At 35.6% G+C, this 20456-nt stretch overlaps 1 protein-coding gene across 2 annotated transcripts in view; it reads left to right on the top strand.

Annotated features, from left to right (window-relative positions):
• Window positions 1-5845: 5845 nt before the first annotated feature.
• Window positions 5846-20456, top strand: part of LOC135207521 (uncharacterized) — a 275961-nt gene continuing 261350 nt past the window's right edge. For both annotated transcript variants that reach the window (XM_064239343.1, XM_064239344.1), the window contains exon 1: window positions 5846-6110. The gene's annotated coding sequence lies outside the window, so the exon portion shown is untranslated. The remainder of the gene's footprint in view (window positions 6111-20456) is intronic.

The raw sequence follows: 20456 nt of genomic DNA, 5'->3' as shown, positions 1-20456 counted from the left end.
TACCTTCGTCATACAAATGGCTTTATTTTCAGTTTAGTTTTGGTATGTTAGATCTATTTATTTGCTAGTTTCAGACAATCCATGATGAGGGTATTTAGAAGCATTACTTTTTTTCACCTCTTTCTCCCTTTGGAAACTGACAGTTTTTATGGTATAGCTTTTAATATTATTATTATTATTATTATTATTATTACTTGAGTAATTAATTATTGATTAATTTATTATTATTATTAATTATTATTATTATTATTATTTATTATTAGTTATCAGTCATTGACTGGGTGTAACCGTTTATTGTGACAACTTTCTATCTAGCGTATCTTAATTCTGTGTATTGTATTGTGTCTACATTGTGTATCTCTGTATATTGCCCTGAGCTGAATAAGAGATTATTATTATTATTATTATTATTATTATTATTATTATTATTATTATTATTATTATTATTATTATTATTATTATATATTGCTTCTAATGCCATCAATTCTAATCTCTCTATCTCTGTTTCTCCTTTAACAAAGGAGGAGGAAGAAAGGACGAAGAGAGGAGGAGGAGGAAGAAGAAGAAGAAGAAGAAGAAGAAGAAGAAGAGTAAAAGTATTCACTATGGAGGACCGACCTCACGTCGAAACCAAGGCGTCCCTGGTAGCATTGATCTCTGAGAGATAATAGGGAGTCCTGTCATCCTTCTCACGTGTAGGATGAAGCGTCCTCAGGTTACAAAAGAGTCCTACGCCTAACCAAGGACCCTCTCCCCCCCTCCCCGAATCCTTTTTCTCTGGGACGCAAAAGCTTTTGCAATGGGCAAGCATTGCATGAGGGCGATTCAAGGTGATTTTGCAATGGTGGATGGTGGAGACGTGTTGTCAGAAAGTCTTGCTTTACGTTTTTCTGGTTTTAACCTGTATTTGCATAATAATAATAATAATAATAATAATAATAATAATAATAATAATAATAATAATAATAAATTGTTATTATTATTATCATTATTATAATAATAATAATAATTATTATTATTCAGCGACTGTTAGCTTAACACCGAAGAGTTATCATGGCTATTTGAAACCGCCATGAAGAGAGAGAGAGAGAGAGAGAGAGAGAGAGAGAGAGAGAGAGAGAGAGAGAGAATATAATAATAATAATAATATATTAATAATAATAAAATAATTAATAATAATAATAATAATAATAATATTATTATTATTATTATTTTTTTTTTATGTTTTATTATTATTTTTATTTATTATTATTATTATTATTATTATTGTCCAATATTGGTAAACATATTTTCGAAAAATATATTATTTGATATGCCAGAGAGAGAGAGAGAGAGAGAGAGAGAGAGAGAGAGAACTTATCACGTCAACTCTAACCGTACCCATACGATTATTTAAGCCTTCTGTAAAAGTATCAAATGTGTGACATGTCTTCTTTAAAAAGATACCAGACCTTGTGACTTTCTTGCACGCAATAATCCCCAACGTTTATTCAGAACGTTTGCCATCCAAACGTTTTTGGCAGCCGCTCATTCTAACGATAAGAAATCCTGGATTTACCCGAGAGTCCTTTTCAAGGACCTGACTTTTATTCTTTCTAATCCTCACTGGAGAAGGCGAAATTCGACGGGCATATCAAACCGACCAGCATTTAAAGGCGATAAAAAGCGACGGATACGTAACGTGCCGGTTGCTATATATATATAAGATTCGTGACCTACGTTACGAAAGTTTTTGTGTAGTAAGTGCTACTTTTGGTTACTTTGTTACGTAAAGCTTACTCACGTCTTCAGTGACCCTGGTACTTGCGACGCCAGGGCTTTAAAATCAATAAGAATAATATTGTTACTGGGATTTTGTTTTGTCAACGACTCGTTAGTGCTACGTTTGGTTACTTTGTTACGTAAAGGCTACTCGCGTCTTGTGACCTTAGTGGTTTGCAATGCCAGATGTCTCAGAATCAGTCAGTCAAAAGTATATTCTTTCTTTAATATCTGGGTTGTGTTTCATAAAAAATTTTTCTTTATCTAGATATTTATTAAAATAAAAGCTATCTCGGTGTCAGTGACCCTGGTCTTTGTGACGCCAGGTGCCTCAGAATTAATCAGTCAAAATCATATTCGTTGTTTAGTAATTGGATTTTGTTTTTATATAAAAAGCTTTATTTTATCTTGCAATAAAAAATGCAACGTATATATATAAGGTTTTACTTTTCATTTTTACAAATTATATAAGAGGATTTGACTTCAAAATGTGTGAATTAAATTTTATACATAATTAGAAACAAAGCAATGTATACAAATAAGATATTGCATTTCATCTAAGCAAGTCAACGAGATGTTTCAACCCAAAATGCCAAATTTTCTATATAAAAATACAGTGTATACACACAGGACATTGCATATAATTTCAACAAAGCAATAAGTGGTTTTAATTAAGAAATAATTTTTCTCTATAAAAATACAGTGTAAACACACAGAACATTGCATTTAATTTTAACAAAGCAATAAGTGGTTTTAATTTAAAAATAATTGGAAATTGACAAAGAAATCAACTTTGAAAAAAAAAATTAAAAAATAAATCTCAAAAATATCCTTTAAACTCTTTCCCTCCTGTCAAGATATATACAAAGCGATTCCCTCATGACCTTCTGACCCTTGATCTTTGTTTACGTGTTATGCTTCCAGAGTAATACGTGGGCAGGTCTTAGGGATGCCCAAAGATTAGGGCTAGCCAATTACTCGGTGAAATGCAGACCGCCACCCCGCCCCCCCCGTTTTTTTAAATTTTTGTCTGAAGGGATTTTAAAGCAGAAACTCCCTAAGATGTAAATGCAGTGCTTGGTAGTTCATATATATACATATATATATATATATATATATATATAGATATATATGATATATATAATATACTATATATACACACACATATATATATATATATATATATATATATATATATATATATAATGTATATATATATCTATATATATATATATATATATACATACATACATACACACACACAACACCTATATATATATATCTATATTATATATATATATAGATATATATATATATAACACATATATGATAAAAAAAACCATAAAAACCTTTCAGATTTCATTTGTAAAGAAATTTGGTAAAAGAGTACGACTGATTCTTTCGGACAAGAATATGTACTGAATTGAAGTAATAATAATAATAATAATAATAATAATAATAATAATATGTATTTTTGGTAGAAGACCCTCTTTTAGCAAATACTGTTAAAAAGAATGGCAGAATTAAGCGAGTTGATTTTATATATTGTTTTTTCTATTTTCCTTACAATTTGCTTCTCAGGCTCAGCGATGTTTCTGAGTACTGACCAATATTCATATTGGGAATTTTCAAAATCATAATGCTGAAGGTAATCTTTTATTGGAACAGGATATCAGGTCCAGGTCAAGTAGGGGTCGTCGTCAGTGCTGGTATTATTCCGTAGGCGTAGTTCAGGTTCGGTGCCGGGTTCGTCTTCGGTTTAGGGGCTGGTATTGGTGCTGGTATAGCTGGTATAGGTATTACGTAACGTTTCGACCTTCTCGCAGGTCATCCTCGGACGAGTCGTTTGAAGAGACTGTAGCAAGGAAGTCTGTGGGGCGGTATTTATAGCGGCTCGGACCTAGAGTTGCATTCTCATTGGTCGGGCCGGTCTTGGACGAAGTCGTGGATCTCGCCTCGAAGGTCTCGGGGATTCTCTCGTGCGAGCGCCACAGTAGTGTGCCTGGGGATAACGACAGGAATTCCGTCCGAGGATGACCTGCGAGAAGGTCGAAACGTTACGTAATACCAGATATACCAGCTATACCAGCACCAATACCAGCCCCTAAACCGAAGACGAACCCGGCACCGGAACTGAACTACGCCTACGGAATAATACCAGCACTGACGACGACCCCTGCTTGACCTGGACCTGATATCCTGTTCCAATAAAAGATTACCTTCAGCATTTATGATTTTTGAAAATTCCCAATATGAATATTGGTCAGTTACTCAGAAACATCGCTGAGCCTGAGAAGCGAATTGTAAGGAAAATAGAAAAAACAATATATAAAATCAACTCGCTTAACTCTGCCATTCTTTTTAACAGAATAATAATAATATAATAATAATAATAATAATAATAATAATAATAATAATAATATTAATAATAATAATAATAATAGGAAGAAGAGAAGAAGAGGAAAAAATAATAAAAATAAAATAAAAAATCGAATAATAATAATAATTATAATTATGATAAATAGGAAAATATCATCACCTGCAAAAGCTCCATGGTTTGATATCAGCAAAAAGAGGAATGCCAGTCCTAATGAGCCTCTGATGACATTAAAGTCCTGAAATATATTAATAGAGGTTAGTCGACTGTCGTGGGCAGCAGCTATGGCGTAAGACCGTCAGGTGCTTGCAAGCTCATCATAGAAGACTTGCTGAGGTCCGGAAGAAAAAATAAAAAAAACACGGAGAGAGAGAGAGAGAGAGAGAGCAAACACTCTCAACCTAGTTCTCCCTTTTACAAAAATTAGGAATGATTAAATTAGTATATTTGAAATTAAAGAGAAAACGGAAATAAAGAAAAAATAGGAAACCGGCAACTCAGAGAGTTCTTAATCAATGATGTTTCATTCACAAACTTCAAATATTTCCTGAGCAAATTGGGTCTAGGGCTTGAATACCTCGAGTGGCACTGAAATTCATAAATTCAAGTTTATTTTTCATTTATTTCTGCATGTATTAACGTACGTTATAATTTATTATTATACTTTAGTTGTGAGTACTTTCCAGTATATGGGGCGCCTGCAAATGTTATCAGGAAATATATTATGAATTTTATGTAAGGGCACTTTATTGAGAATAAACTTTATTATATTTTGTAGTAAAGCACGGGGTTAGTCTTTAACAGATCTTATAACATTTATTATTTTAATCATTTGTCAAAAATATCACATGATTATGTTTATGATAATTGTATAAAGTCACATTTTACTGAAATTAACGAAGTCCCTTTTTATTCATATCAGTTAAAAAGTTATCGTATTTTATATATATATATATATATATATATAATATATATAAATACAATATTTTTAAAACATAAAGTATGTGGAGGATGATGAGCGAGGACCCGATAAATAGTTAAATTAAAAATCACACAGAATATATATATATATATATATATATATATATATATATATATATATATATATATATATATATATATATTCTGTGTGATTTTAACTATTATCGGGTCCTCGCTATCATAGTCCTCACTACTTTGTTTTAAAATATCAGTTCTGACCAAATACAAATATGCCAGGATTACCTGTTTATAATCAAACACCTATACAAATGTTTTGAAAAAATAAATTCAGTTATGTACGTAAAAGCCGACGTATTTGGCGAAATATAGATTAATAAGACCCCCCCAAAAAATGCTCGAATACCTAAAAATAACGAATATTTCTCTCTTCATGCGTGCATTTCGTCGTGTTGAAACCGATGTATATGTGATAAATTCAGACGTATTTATCGCGTTGAAACCGACGTACTTGATAGTTTTCAGACGTACTTTTCCAACAGTGAAGTCCTTTTCTTTCGCATATACGAAATACACATTATTAAGGAGGCAAAAAATGCTTAAATATCTGAACATAACGAATATTTTTTTTTTTTCTCTCTCTCCAAGAGCATTTGGCCGTGTTGAAATCTCAAACAAAAATGGCAACTCTTAGGGAAGCCCCCCCGCCGGCGGGGATTTTGGACACCCCCAGCGGCAGAACGGCAGGTCGGCAGAGGCAGTTTCGACTTCAGTGGTGCTCCAGACGTTGTGATGTAAGGTAGTGTTTGCGCTTTGTGAGAATTATCAAACAACAGTGCCCATTAACGGATATACGAGAATAAAAAGTGGGTGTTTTTTGCTTGCGAAATTGGCATTGAACGGGAGAATTGTCGCTTTCGTCGCCAAGTCGCAGTTTGAGTTTTATTAAAAGAAGAAGAAAAAAAAAAAAAACTGCTCGACAACACAAGGCAGTTCGACGTCGGGTCAAACTTACTTTACCTGTCCGCATATGGTAAGTGCGAAAAGTTTACAAGTTTTTTTTCGTAAGTTTTGATTTGAATTAGGTTGTTTTATGGAAGTTTGTGTAATAAGTTATATAATTAATAAGGCCTTTAAAAGAAAAATTATGTTAACATAATATAACGTTTTTAATAAAAGTTACATTAACGCATAACTTTTTTTATAGTTTACTTTGGCAGCGAAGTTTCAAATGCAGCTAATGCATGGATTTTTATCTATTCATTTATTTAATTCCTTAATTGCACATTTTTTGTATTTACTTGCATATAACTTTTTAAAAGCTGTTTCATCAAACATAATTTAACAGTTTCGAGAAGTTGTTTTTGTTTTGCCCAAGAACAACACAAAACTTCAAGTCTATGGAGTTTTGTGTTTATGGATTATCACTAATATTAATCCACCTTAAATTCATCTTACGGCCTTATACAAATGGTTTATATACAGACGAACATACCTGAATATTATGTTGTACGGTAGTTAGCAACCGTAGAGTTGATATCTTTGCATGATTATATGTTTATATATTGTCAGCCGTATATATATATAAAAATATTTATAACATACGTAAACATATGAGTATAAACATTCTAGGATGTACTCCAACGACTTTTGTTAATATACCCCAAGCCTATTTTATTTGTAGCCAGAGTAAATAAGCTAATTGAAGAAGGACAGGTAGGCTAGGGAGGTAATCTCATAATAGGCTAATCCCCCCCCCCCCCTCCATCCCCACAACAGCTCATAGGCCTAACGTATAATATTAGGTGATTATGTCTTGGCAGGCAGACTTCATGGTTTAGTATGACATTTGTATTATTAATCATATGGAGATGTTGGACAGCAAAATTTAAGAAAAAGGAAGTAGAATTAGAGGTAAGGACATGGCTTCTTTCTAAGAGTAGGTGTGGCTATGGACTTAAGGGACGCCGCAAAAACAATTTATTATAGTTAATGCCTACTGTGCACCACGTGAGGTGCACTGGTGGCCTTACCCCCCTAACTCGGCCCTTAAATGTTAACAAATTTGTTAGGTTTATTATAGGATCCAGGCAAAGAGCGGGGAATGGGGAGAAGAGGTGTATCTTGTCTACAATTCTAGGGATACTTACCGATAATTCTCTTCTGTAAGTCTTCTTTCCTCCCAAAAACGAACTATAGTTTTAGGCTATGCCTGTATGGCTTTCTTGTAAATAGCTTTCACCATCACCTTTTCTCCATGTGAAGTTGTGCGTGTATGTCTGGAACAGTCATCCTGATAGGGCAGGTACTAGTATGTTCAGAGGAAACTTTAATAGTACTACTTTTGTGGCATTTTGTAAGAAAATCTTGCTCACCAATATGATAGGCCATACAAGCATGTTTAGTATATATATATAGATATCTATATATATAATATATAATATATTAACTAATATATATATATATATATATAATGGTTGGGGCAACCTGAGTGTTCAAGGCCGGATGGGACAAAGACACCATGGCATGCATTGGATTAACATGGTAATCGAGACTCTCTCTCTCTCTCTCATCTCACTCTCTCCTCCATCTCTCTCACCGGATCCCTCGTCTCTCTCTCTCTCTCTCCAACTTTCGTATCACCATTAAAAGAAAATGTTAGTGAATTGTTATGTTTTTGTCATATTGTTTTGGTGCCAAGGCATTAGACTGTATAGTCAGTTAATCCCGCGGCTGAGTCCAAAATCAAATGAATTAAATAAAGTAAGGATTTTCTTTTGTCACTCTGTTTTGTTTCCAAAAGCCCTATTGGTAAGCTATAATCCCCTATTCCATCTAGCCTAGAAAGGCAATCTCTCTCTCTCTCTCTCCTCTCTCTTCTCTCTCTCTCCCGTACGTACATTTACCGAGTCCACAGACGCCCGGGTAGATTTCCAAAGCTCTCTGCAGATTAAATAATGGCTAATGACACGGAATAGGAGGGAAAACACGTCTTGATCATTAGTACGACCGTGGGAGGGGGGTTGGGGATTGGGACATGGGGAAGGTGGAACGGGGAACGGGGGTTTTAAGGGGGAGGGGGAAATGAAGCTTTCGCGATTTAAGAGCCGTAATGTTAGATCTTATCTTTGGGAAAACTGTCGCATGTATATATCCTGGTTTGGAGGTGTATGTCTTTCCCCCCCTCCCCCCATTGGTTGGGGAAGAAGTGGGGATGTGAGCGGTGCATTCCCCCCACTACGGGTGTTGGGGTTTGGGGATCCCATAAAGTGTATGGTGGTGGAAGATCTTTCGGTTCGTAAAGGTTATCTATGTAAGATTAATTTTTGGTAAATGTCTTGTACACTGGAACAGAAAGAGGCTAAGAAAGTGATAGCGGAAGATTTTATGTTTTCTTTGATTATCATTTATTTTGAGCTGTTATTTTCATATTATGCAAGCACTGAATTTTACGTTTTGTGGATATTGTTAAAGAGTAAATTTAGTGACTTGGAACTAAATTTTACATGGAAACAGGTTTCTTGGTGATTCTTCTTGGGGAAATTCTTTTACCTGTAATCTTTAAGGATGAAAATTTCAGAAAGGAATCATTTGAGACATTTTATTTATGTTTCACTTATGTAAAAGCTGCGCTATATACTTTTAAGAATATCTATGGTATTTCCTGGCATATACTCTCTCTTTCTTCGAGAGGCAAGAGTATATAACGCTTCTATTATTTTTTTTTCTTTTCCTATTTTTTGTTTTCTTCAGGCCTGGTCTAGATAAGGGGTTAGTTTTAGTTTGTCTCTCCCCTTAGCCATGTCGTCAGTTTTTTTTTTTTTTTTTTTTAAAAAGGTTCAAACAGGGCCGATTGAATGATTGAGTGGGTCTTAAGTTAAGTATATCTTAATTTTACCAGAACCACTGAGGCTGATGAACAGCCCTATCCTAGGGCTGGCCCGAAGGATTATTATATTTTTAATTTTTAACGTGGCCTAGAAACCAATTGGTTACCTAGGCTAACCGGGACCTAAGCTTACTTATTGTGGGATCCGAACCAATTATATCGAGAAATGAATTTCCTATCCACCCAGACAAATAAATTCCTCTGGTTCCGCGTTGGCCGAGCCGAGAATCGAACTTCGGACCACCGGATTGGTAGCCGAGCGCGACTCGTCCAACGAGGAACTTTTTGAGTGTCTTAAGACAGGCTGCTCTTATGAGCAATGTATCTTGCTATAACGGGGCTATCTTTGTTATTGATGACAAAAACTGTAATGAGAACAATCAAGATCTGTCCAGAAATTGGGGAATAACAAAAACGAACATAAACAACCAGAGCTGTCTTTGTTATTAATAACACAAGAACTAACAAAAACAACGAACACTGTCCAGGTCTTGCCGTGGCTTTGTGAGGACCAACAAAAAATGGCAACAAGAACAAACAGGTATCTGTCCTGCAGTGGATAAGAAGAAACCTCCCCAGTTTTCGGTGATCCTGCGTCACCGGCGAGGAGAGGAGAGTCTTGGCCTCCCCTTATCTTCGTCGAAAAGAGGATTTGCCAAGCCAATTTTTCTCAGAGTCGATTCGAACAGCTGATCCGGGAAACTGTCATGTTAAATGCATAATCATGTAAATGGACGGGATCAGTTTGCTTATCTTCTTGGTCTAGATAACGCTCTTTTATTTCATTTATTTATCTCTTTTGAAATGTCCCGAGTTCCGTTTTGATGTGATTTACGTAATCGTTTGTCGAGAAAATGGATCTGAAAAGCTTTTGGTTAATAATTAATTGAATTAAGTTTTTTTCGCATTGCCCCTACAAGAGATTAGGTTACGGGGATTTTTATTTCATGTAAATGTTTGTGTAGTAATATGTCCTTTTTATCTTAATTCGTAATGGGATTAAGTTTTAATGAAATAATGTACCAGCCTAATTACCTATATGCGTGTGTGTGAGTGTAATATATATATATATATATATATATATTATATATATATATAGATATAATATATTATATATAATACTATAGATATATGGTTTCCACCTGAGAACCACTCTTTCCCCATGGTGTGCACATAGGTTATGCTGTTTAGCAGGCTCCTTCTTGCAGTGGAAAAATGTTGTTCCAACGCCGTTTTATATTTTCTCATAATATTTATTTGGAATTCAACTGTCATCCATTTTGTCAGGCTAAGAGGCTGCTCATCCACCCAAGTGATTCCGTACTTAGGCCTATATGGGCATAAATTGGCCTAGAATTAGTTCCATTCAGGACCTCCACATTTGTCACTGTGACACCAAAGCAGTCACTATAATTCTTCCAGTGGCCAACAGCCTGCTTGAGATCCCTTTGTATCTCCAAAGACTTATAAGCTGTGATGATTCTGCTTTCTGTATTTCAGTCCCCGTCCCGTCCTCGTCCTTCCAAAAGAATTACTACCTGAAAGATCAAGCAGATTTTTGTTCCTTGGGCGTCTGTCTGCCTGGCCAGGGGCTCCACAGACTGCAGAAGCTCCATTTACATCTCCAAAGGCTTCGCTGTGACGATTTTACTTTCTGTACTTCAGCAGTGCTCTTCTATCCTGTTCAGAAATCTACTATGAAAACTACTTAGATTTTGTCCTGGGTCGTCTGGCTGACTAGGGACAACATCACTTAGTGTGTGGAAGAGGCAAGACGTATTTCAATTTGATGCGTCCATGATTAATTTATTTTTTATTATCCCAGTGTTCTTGAGAATTGTCAGGAATCTTTAAGAATTTGCAGTAGAAATTCGACGCTTAGGTATATATCTTTATTATTGTTACCAGGATTAATATAGTACACTATTAATCCTGGTTGTTACAGTGAATGAAATGACAAGATCTTTGTAAGCCAGTGTTCTTAGGTTGCTAGGAAAGTTATTCTTGTATTTATTTTTTTATTTATTTACTCCTTGAGATGTTTACATTAAAGAGAAAACGAGCAAGGAAGGATTTAGAGGGAGATGCCTCCTGGTCAAAGAAGTTCTTGATTTAATGAAGTTTTGTTGAAAGCTTCACGGCTTTTCGTAACATGAGGAAGTATATTAGCCTTGGGATATGCGATGCTCAAAAAGGACGTAACAGATATTAGCAAGAACAAATTATTCAGAGACAGAGTTGATTAATAGCCACACTATTAGGAGCACTTAAAACTATTGTCGGAAGTAAACTAATGATATTTTTACAGTACAATTCATGAAAATGAGTTGCATTATTGAACTTTATGTTTTGAATTAATTTTTGTTCAAATTAGCCTTCATTTTAGAATTGCAGGGAGTGTAAATTCATTAATTATTATTATTATTTTGTTTAAAGATGATGGCAGCATCAGTGGGAATGGATTTTATATATGGTCTTTTTCAATATTCTTCTTATTAGTTCTCTTCTCATCAAGGGCTGGGATCTGACATATTTTGCTAATAGCTGGCCCGATTGTTCCTATTCTTGGTTTAAAGAAATGTTTTTTCTAAAACAAAATACTAATTTATTCGTTATTTTGATAACAAAAGTGATTAACAACAATCTTAGTAACGGAATTCCAACGTTTTCCAAACCGTATCATCGGTTTCATTTTCAAGGGAAAGGTGAGCGTGTGAACTGAGTTGGAATGGGGTCCGTTCGGTCGGTAATTTGATTGTGTCCCAGTGGGTGCTCTGTCTGGGAAAACAAAAAAAATGGGCGCTGCGTTGTTTTCCATTGGGCGTGAAAACAGAGGATTAAGTTCCCTGCAAGTTCAAGCCGTCTTGGCAGAGGTGGAAGCTCGCACTGCTCTTTTCGCTGTGCGGGACGCTGGAGGGCCTGGGAGCATAGTATTGGGCCAGGGGCCACCTGATTGGTTCCGTATTCGATTCGGCGCTATGGTGCCGGCGGGCAGGCTGCCCTACGTGCCACCGTCGGGAGGAGTGAAGTCTCTTTGAGTGGTGTTTAAGGCTGGGGTCACTGCCCTTCCCGATGCTGTAGGGCCCTCTAAGAGGCGGGAGGCGACCGGTGGTCTGCAGGCCTTATCCGATAATACCAATAAATTAGGACTAAAATGGTCCGTTCCGAGTTAATCCTGGTTATTGTGGACATTTTTTGGCATGATTATGGATGGGCGCCTTCCTGAGCGTTGGGCAGGAGTATCCTCTTCCAACAAATCGCATCGTTGTCATACCCAACTGTAGGCGGCGCCGTGGGGCAATTCCCGGAACAGTGGGCTATTAGCAAATCAATCACGCCCTAGATGAGAATAAGGAATAATAAGAAGAATTGAAAAAGACCAATATATAAAACTCAAATTTCCACTGGATGATGCCATCATCTTTTAAACAAAACATGGTTTAAGAGAGGGTCTCCTACCTTCAATAGATTATTATTATTATTATTATTTATTTATTTATTTTTTATTTATTTTATTTATTGTTTATTTATTTATTTATTTTGTGGCCAGTTGCAGTCATCCTATTCGATTGGGTGGTTTTTATAGTGTGGGGCTGCGGGTTGCATCTTGCTTCCGTAGGAGTCCATCACTTTTCTTACTATATGCGCTGTTTCTAGTGGCACACGCTTCTGCATGAGTCCTGGAGCTACTTCAGCATCTAGTTTTTCCACGTTCCTTTTCAGGGATCTTGGGATCGTGCCTAGTGTCTTTAAAGCTGTGAATTATATTTGTTTTATTTTGTAATTTTATGAAGAAAATTACTTGCTCTAACTTTTTAATGTTTTAGTTTGTGTAAGCATATAGGTACATTGACTTGATTACCTCTCTCTCTCTCTCTCTCTCTCTCTCTCTCTCTCTCTCTCTAATAAAAGGAACACATTAACCCGTAAGTTAAATATTGCTTGATTTTAAACACTTTCATCATTAACCAGAGGTGACGAAGGGAGTTCGCAGGTTATGTAACTGGAAATATTACGTATTTTGGGGTTCTTTAATTTTTTTGTTAAAATGCAGTGATTCTCTCTCTCTCTCTCTCTCTCTCTCTCTCTCTCTCTCTCTCTCTCTCTCTCTCTCTCTCTCTCTCTCGTTTGCTGTTGATGTACGATTGTGCAAACGTTGCCTTTTTTGGTTTACCGTGTGTGGTAGAATAATTGTTACGGTGTTGTAATAGGAGTTTTAATCGATAACAAATATATATTTTTGCTGAAAGTAGTTGCAACGTAACGTTGTAAGTTGATATATATATCGTATATATATATATATATATATATATATATATATATATATATATATATATATATATATATATATATATATATATACATATATAATGCATATGTATATATAATAAATGTATGTGTTAATATATATAATTTATCATCGTATAGTGCCAAATAAATAAATAATAACGACTGGAGACGTCTGCAAGTTTCTATATCTTTAGCAACAGGCCCTAGCTTAAATCACGGGCAAGATAAACATCTGGAAATAGTACCTTTCCTTAAAAAAAATATGAGAAAGCCTGACGTTTTAACCAGTTCAACATGATTGCCTGACAACAGCCGTTTTGGGAATACAGCGATTTAATTGCTAGTAGCGTCAAGTTCGCCGGCTTCGTGACTGGAAATTGATAAAAAAAAATAAAAGATAAAAGATTTTGGGAGGGAAGAGATTGCTTGGAACAAGCATGGAGGAACACGCCATGGGTTGTAAATACATCGTTGGAAGTATATCGTGCCGATGGTGGGGGGAAGGATTATCGAATATTAAGTGATTCCTTCAAGTGTTTAAGGACGACGGTTAATTATGTTGTAAGCACTTGTAGGAAACTTGCTATATACATGTCACCAACAGGCTGCAAACAGGTCGACGACCACAAGTGGTAAACGAATCTTTCGCGAATGGCGGATAGGCGAATCCGCGTATGAAGCACTGGTCAGGATTGCCAACAAGTCGTTGACATGTACCCAACCTGTTTATGACGTGGGCGACATGTCGATATATGTTTCTGACACGTGTGGAGTTTGGCAAACGCTGGGTAGGCTTATTGTACAAAGGATTGCCAACAAGTCGTTGGCTTGTATCCGACCTGTTTGTGATATATGGGCGATAAGTTTCCGACACATCTGTGACATGTGTGGAGTTTGGTAAATGCTGGATAATCATACAACGCACTGATTAGGAGTCCCGACAAGTAGCTGACTTGTATCCAACCTGTTTGTAATGTGTGGGCAACATGTTGCTGACATATGTTGACTTCATGTTTACACGACACGTGAGGACACAGCTTTAAGGCGTTGTCATGTTTGTGATAAACTCAGAGCAGACATGAGTCTAATTCCCCCCATTGTTTTTGTGGAGTTCGATATCGCCCCTTAATAAGTGTTTGTGGGTTTTGATTGATGACTGCGCTGGAGAATGAAGTAGTCTTTCTATTTATCTGTAAATGTTTTGATTATTTCCTTCGTGGCTGAGCCCCTACCCTCGGGGGAAGGGCGTAGGGTTGTAGGGGTGGAAACAGAAATGTCTTTATGCTTACGTCGGCTAAAGTTAAATGTCGATAGGCTAGGCAGCCTATGACCATAGTTAGAACTCTTTATATATACTAAATAAACGCTTGGCCATGTCGTTTTGAAGCGTTGCTCGAACTGACATTTGCCGATGTCACTTGAAAAAAGTGATTCGATCTGATACGTTTTGATGCTCTTATGTTGCAACTAGGCCTAACTTGAATTACTCACGAGAGAGAGAGAGAGAGAGAGAGAGAGAGAGAGAGAGAGAGAGAGAGAGAGAGAGAGAGAGAGAGAGAGAGAGAGAGAGCACCCAAAAGTTATTTTCTGATTGATTTGTGTACAGCTAAATTCGTGCCATAGATATTCTTGAAAAATAAACATAATATACTACAGGCCTAAAAAGTGTACTCTAAGCCTAAAAAGTTTAGTTTTTTTATAGTTTTTTTTGCAAAGTTACTATTATGTCAGCACGCGATTGCAAATGTAAGCTTGTAATGTAAGCTTAGGAGACATATAATATTTTGGCTTATGCAAAGTTAAACTCGTGTCATGTAAGTCCTTGCAGAACGAACATCATATAATTTAGGCTTATGCAAAATCACGCGATGTAGGCCTATTCAATGCTAACGTGGCATTATACTCTGAGCGGAAGCCATGTAACCTGAACCCTTATGAAAGGAAAGTCATATTTGTGTAGGCATTTGCATGACAAAACGTCATTGTCATGTAGGCCTATGTAAAATGGATATTATGTCGTATCAGACAATGAAAAGCAAGTCCTACGGGCCTTTACGGAGCAAAATAGTAGGAATTAAAAATCATACCTGTGTGAGAAACTTGTTTTATATGGCTGTTTGCAAATTGTCATATTAAGTATTGGACTGGAGAGAGAGAGAGAGAGAGAGAGAGAGAGAGAGAAAGTCGCCTCGGAGCCGTTTCCTCGAGACAAGAGGCTGCTCTTGGTGCTTGGCTGGAGTCGTGCCAAAGGTACAACGATCATGCAGCGGTCTGCGGACGATGCTTGGAAGGGGAAAATCCTCATTTTTTTTATACGTTATGTTTTCTTTCACATCCATATATAAATTTAAATGATAATGAAAGAGTAACAGGAAACAGTAATTCAAATAAAGATTGGTCAGAAATTGATATGGAAAAGCTAGCGAATATTTGATTGGATTTCCCACAAACCTCCCAATTTAGCTAATTTGAATGCATTGTGTGTGTTTATTATATGTAATATCACTGAAACTACAAGTAGAAATCAAACTACAAGTAGAAATATATGCGTAATAAATAATGTATATACATTTACATACTCTTCTTGCTTCTAAGAGTTTACATATGCGCCTAAATCTAAAACAACCATAACTAAAAACTCTGTTAGTTATATTTCCACGAAACCCCATTGCTCCTTCGCATCACCATTTTGCCCGCCTTAGCTCAAAACTATTTGTTCGAAAACCAATTCCTTTGTATTTTATTTTCGAAAACCAAGTCTTTTATTTCGTTCCCCCTTTCCTTTGTCTTTTATCGCAATAGTCAACCAATACAATTTCCGAAATTGCAACAAATGACGCCCTGTAAGTATCGGTAAGTATCGCTGTTGAGAGTTCCTTCCTCTGCTCTCTGGGTCAAGTTCAAAGAACATGGCTTTGATCGTTCGTAAGTTCGAGTATTAGACGACGCCCCCCCTCTCTCTCTCTCTCTCTCTCTCTCTCTCTCTCTCTCTCTCTCTCTCTCTCTCTCCCGACCTCAGTCTACTCCTGGCGGTACAGACTAGACTGTCATTTTTGGCGGTTTTGGACGGTTTCGTGTATGCGTTTGTGGGTGCACATTTTTTTTAAAACCGGCTCTCTCTCTCTCTCTCTCTCTCTCTCTCTCTCTCTCTCTCTCTCTCTCTCTCTTATTGTTACAGACAAGCTGTCAACTTTGACGGGTTTGGGACTGTTTCGTATGTGTGTTTGTAAGTGCACTTTTTTTTATTTCTTAAACTGGTTCCCCGTAGGCCTAGGACAGCGTGTGAATTTGAATACTATTCATATTTTTTGTTGGTTTTAGTTCGTTATGAGTAGAGGTGTCTGGCGAAGGAAGATATTAGAACGTTTTTAAGCAATTTCTTCTGATACTTTTAGATGTATTGACATATGTCAAATTTCTTTAGACATATGTTTATATACAGCTGTTATGGTACGATGCTTGCTGGTTAGATTCCACCTAGGCCTAGATACTTGGTTGAAATTCCATTTACGTAGGCCTACTTCGTTTAAAAATAACACGAGGATTATCAAAATAATCCATTGTCTATAAGAAGCAAGATAATAGAAGCGCCCCTCCCCCTCCCCCTCCCATTTCTTGCCTGGGCTGGGTTCGGCCGCTATAGCTCTCTAAACGTGAGCAAGTTTCCACCTTTGGGAACTACCTCCTCCCTCCATCCCTCCCTCTCTCCCAACCTCCTTCGTCCTCCTTCCATTCCTCACACTCAAATTGCACGGGGGCGTGACTCCTACCATCCTATTTTCTCCCCTCCTCCTCCTCCTCCTCCTCATCCTCCTGCTCTCTCACATTCTTGTATTTCTATTCCTCCATTCTTTCTAGATTTATTTGGGGACGTATCTTCTGCTCTCGTACTATCTTTATGCACATTCCTCCAGTTTTTTGTTTTGTTTTGTTTACAAGTTTATGGATTTGTATCGCTGTAACTGTCCATCCTTCATAGAGGTTTATAAAGGATTCGTGATTGAAAAGCGTAGGCTTATGTTTTAGGTAATTTTGATCTGAGTTTTTAATATAATGGTAAATGGCGTCTTCTTACTTTGCAAAAAGGGAAAGATAAATTACGTACCATTATGTTTATTTGCGGTGAACTTATTGATTTATTTATATTTATTGCTGTTTCTTTGTGTTTATTCAGTCTTTCATTTGTTGTGTATAGGACTATATGCATGTATTTATTTTATTTGTTATAGATTAGCCTGTATGTATGTATTTTTTTTAAATGTTATACATAGGCCTATATGTATTTATATAATTATATATAGACCTATATATTCATATATTTAATTTGTTATATATTGGCCTATATATATGTATCCATTTGTTATTCATAATCATATATATATATATATATATATATTATGTATAGGCCTATATATATTTAATTCGTAAGATATAGGCCAATTTGTATGTATGCATTTAATTTGTTTTGTATTATGATTTTTTTTTTTTTTAGAAATTGAAACTAAAACGTTAGCGTGGATTAGGTAGGTTGTTTTTCGTCATATATATATATATATATATATATATATATATATATATATATATATATATATATATATATATATACGTATATACTTATATATATATATATTATATATATATATATATATATATATATATATATATATATATTAAGTATTTTTTTAGTTTAAAAAATATAGAATTTATTGAAAATATAGGAAGGAACGTATTCATTTATTCAAGGTCATGATTTGGTTGTTTTCTTAACTGAAGGAAAAAAGTATAATATCTCGTAGGCTTTAGTTAATCATAAGATTTGATTTTTATTTTAAGATAAAAAAAAGATTCTCCATTCACTAGTCTTATTCTAAACTTAGAACGAAAAGAAAAGTAGTTATAGCAAGACTCGATTGAGCAGCGCCTTTCGAAAAAAAAAAGAATAAATAAAAAGATAAAAGAAAACTGGTCTCTTCAGAAGAAAGTCTTAGAAAAAATTATAAGGCGGAAGAAAATAAAAAGAAACAACTTTCTCCTCTTTAGAAGAAAGTCTCAGAAAAAATGATAAGGTGGAGGAAAATAAAAAGGAACAACTTTTTTCTCTTTAGAAGAAAGTTAGAAAAATATTTTCCTTTCTTTAAAAGAAAGTCTCATAAAAAAAGTTGTAAGGGCCGCGGAAATTAAAATAAATTAAAAACTTTCTTTTCTTCAGAAGAAAGTCTCAAAAGTATAAATAAAGGCAGAAAAATATAAAAAGAGAAGAAAACTTTCTTCTCTCAAAAGTCTGAAAAAAATGTATGCTATGGGAAGGAAAATATAAAATATATATTTTTCTATTCTCAATAAAATATTGATAAGAGAGAGGAAAGTTAGAAAATAGAAAAAAAAATCTTCTCTCATAAAGAAAGTCTCAGAAAATATTATGAATAAGTGGGAGGAAAAAACAAAACCGAAAAACTATTTAGAAACAAGTCTCAGAAAAAATATAAACAAGGGAGTAAAAAAATTAAAACAAGTCTCAGAAAGAAATTATAAGGGGTGAAAAAAAAAAAAACTAAAAACACTTTCTTTCCTTTAGAAGAAAGTCTTAGAAAAAAAAGAGAAGGAATCTGGGAGAGTGTATTTACGAGTGTGTTTTATTTTAACTCTGAAAGTCTCTTTGCTGGAATAACGAGAGAAAGTCTGGCTAAGGGAAACCTTTTTAGAAGCCTCTCTCTCGGGTCTAGGTTATAGCAGCCGAGGGGTAGGTACAGACAGACATACAGACAAGACTGACAGACAGTGGGGTTCATGCTCGCTGGTTTGAAGATGAGGTTTGGTTGGGCTGGTGAGGTTTGTCGTTGCAAGGGTGGTTCAGTTAGTCCCAAAGTGTTGTAAGATCTTATAGTTTTGATGGCACAAGTCAAGTCGTATCTTATATATATATATATATATAGATATATATATATATATATATATATATATACTGTGTTTAGATAGATAAATGTAAAACATATTAGTTAAAGTAACTAATTTAGTGAAAGTTTAGGATGGAACAGATGAGTGAAAATCACAAAATGTACCATAGCAAGTAATCTAAATAAAGTAACATACTCGTAAATATTATTAATTCCAACAATAGTTTTGATGTTTGTGCCCTGTCAAAAGGTGTATTAAATTCATTGTTTATGGAGTTTAATTCATAATAAATGAAATTGGACAGTCGAGTTTAACTTGAGGAACAGAGAGGTTGCAAAAGAGGTTGGATGAAGAGGTTTTAGACGATCCGTGTGCGGTTGCGAGTTGTAGCAACGGCCGACGACTACGTCGGTGGTGTTCAGGAAGGAGCTGAGCTGCTACCTCAGGAGTTTTTGGCTGGGAGGAGGGGGAGGAGTGGAGGGAGGGAGGGAGAAGCAGGGATGGGGGAGGAGGATGACTGGGAGGGTGGAGGGTGAGGGCGGGAGAGAGATACTGCTAGTGGGGGTGCTGATGCGTTCACTTACCCGTCCTTGGCAATCTCCCTCCCCCTCCTCCTCCTCCTCCCTCCTTCCTCTCCCACCAGGGCCTTCCCCTTCCCCCCCCCCTCCCCTCCCCTCCCTCAACCTCTTCCTACATTGGTAACCTCTGGCAGACGCCTGCCACCCCACTTCACCTTTGCAAGCAAGTTCACTAACACTCGCCTTGAGGTGTATTTAGAATAATTCTCTCTCTCTCTCTCTCTCTCTCTCTCTCTCTCAAGTAGAGAAAGAATTGAGGGTGGTAAGTTATTTAATATTTGGAAATATCAAACTTTAGGTCTTTATAGTAAGTTCGCCTTCATGGTATCAAACACATTATTCTGTTCGAGCAATACTTGCTGTGGAGAGAGAGAGAGAGAGAGAGAGAGAGTTTGATATTAAAATATGACTGAATCTTTAGAGATCTTGCCTACATATTATCTTTTATATTATCCCATCTGAGAGATTCTCTCTCTCTCTCTCTTTATATATATATATATATTTATATATATATATATATATATATATATATATATATGATGTGTGTGTATTATTATTATTATTATTATTATTATTATTATTATTATTATTATTATTATTATTATTATTATTATTTAACCGGCTTAATGTATTTATGCAAACTCCCTATTGCAAAGACGCTTTGTCTGAATAATAAAAAGAAAAAACAAGATCTCGAATATATGACTGCAAATTTTATAAGTACACT

The sequence above is a fragment of the Macrobrachium nipponense genome, chromosome 32 (genome assembly GCF_015104395.2).
Source record: "Macrobrachium nipponense isolate FS-2020 chromosome 32, ASM1510439v2, whole genome shotgun sequence".
Classification (NCBI taxonomy): domain Eukaryota; kingdom Metazoa; phylum Arthropoda; class Malacostraca; order Decapoda; family Palaemonidae; genus Macrobrachium; species Macrobrachium nipponense.
Note: the sequence above shows the minus strand (reverse complement) of the source record. Positions and strands in the feature narration are given on the sequence as shown.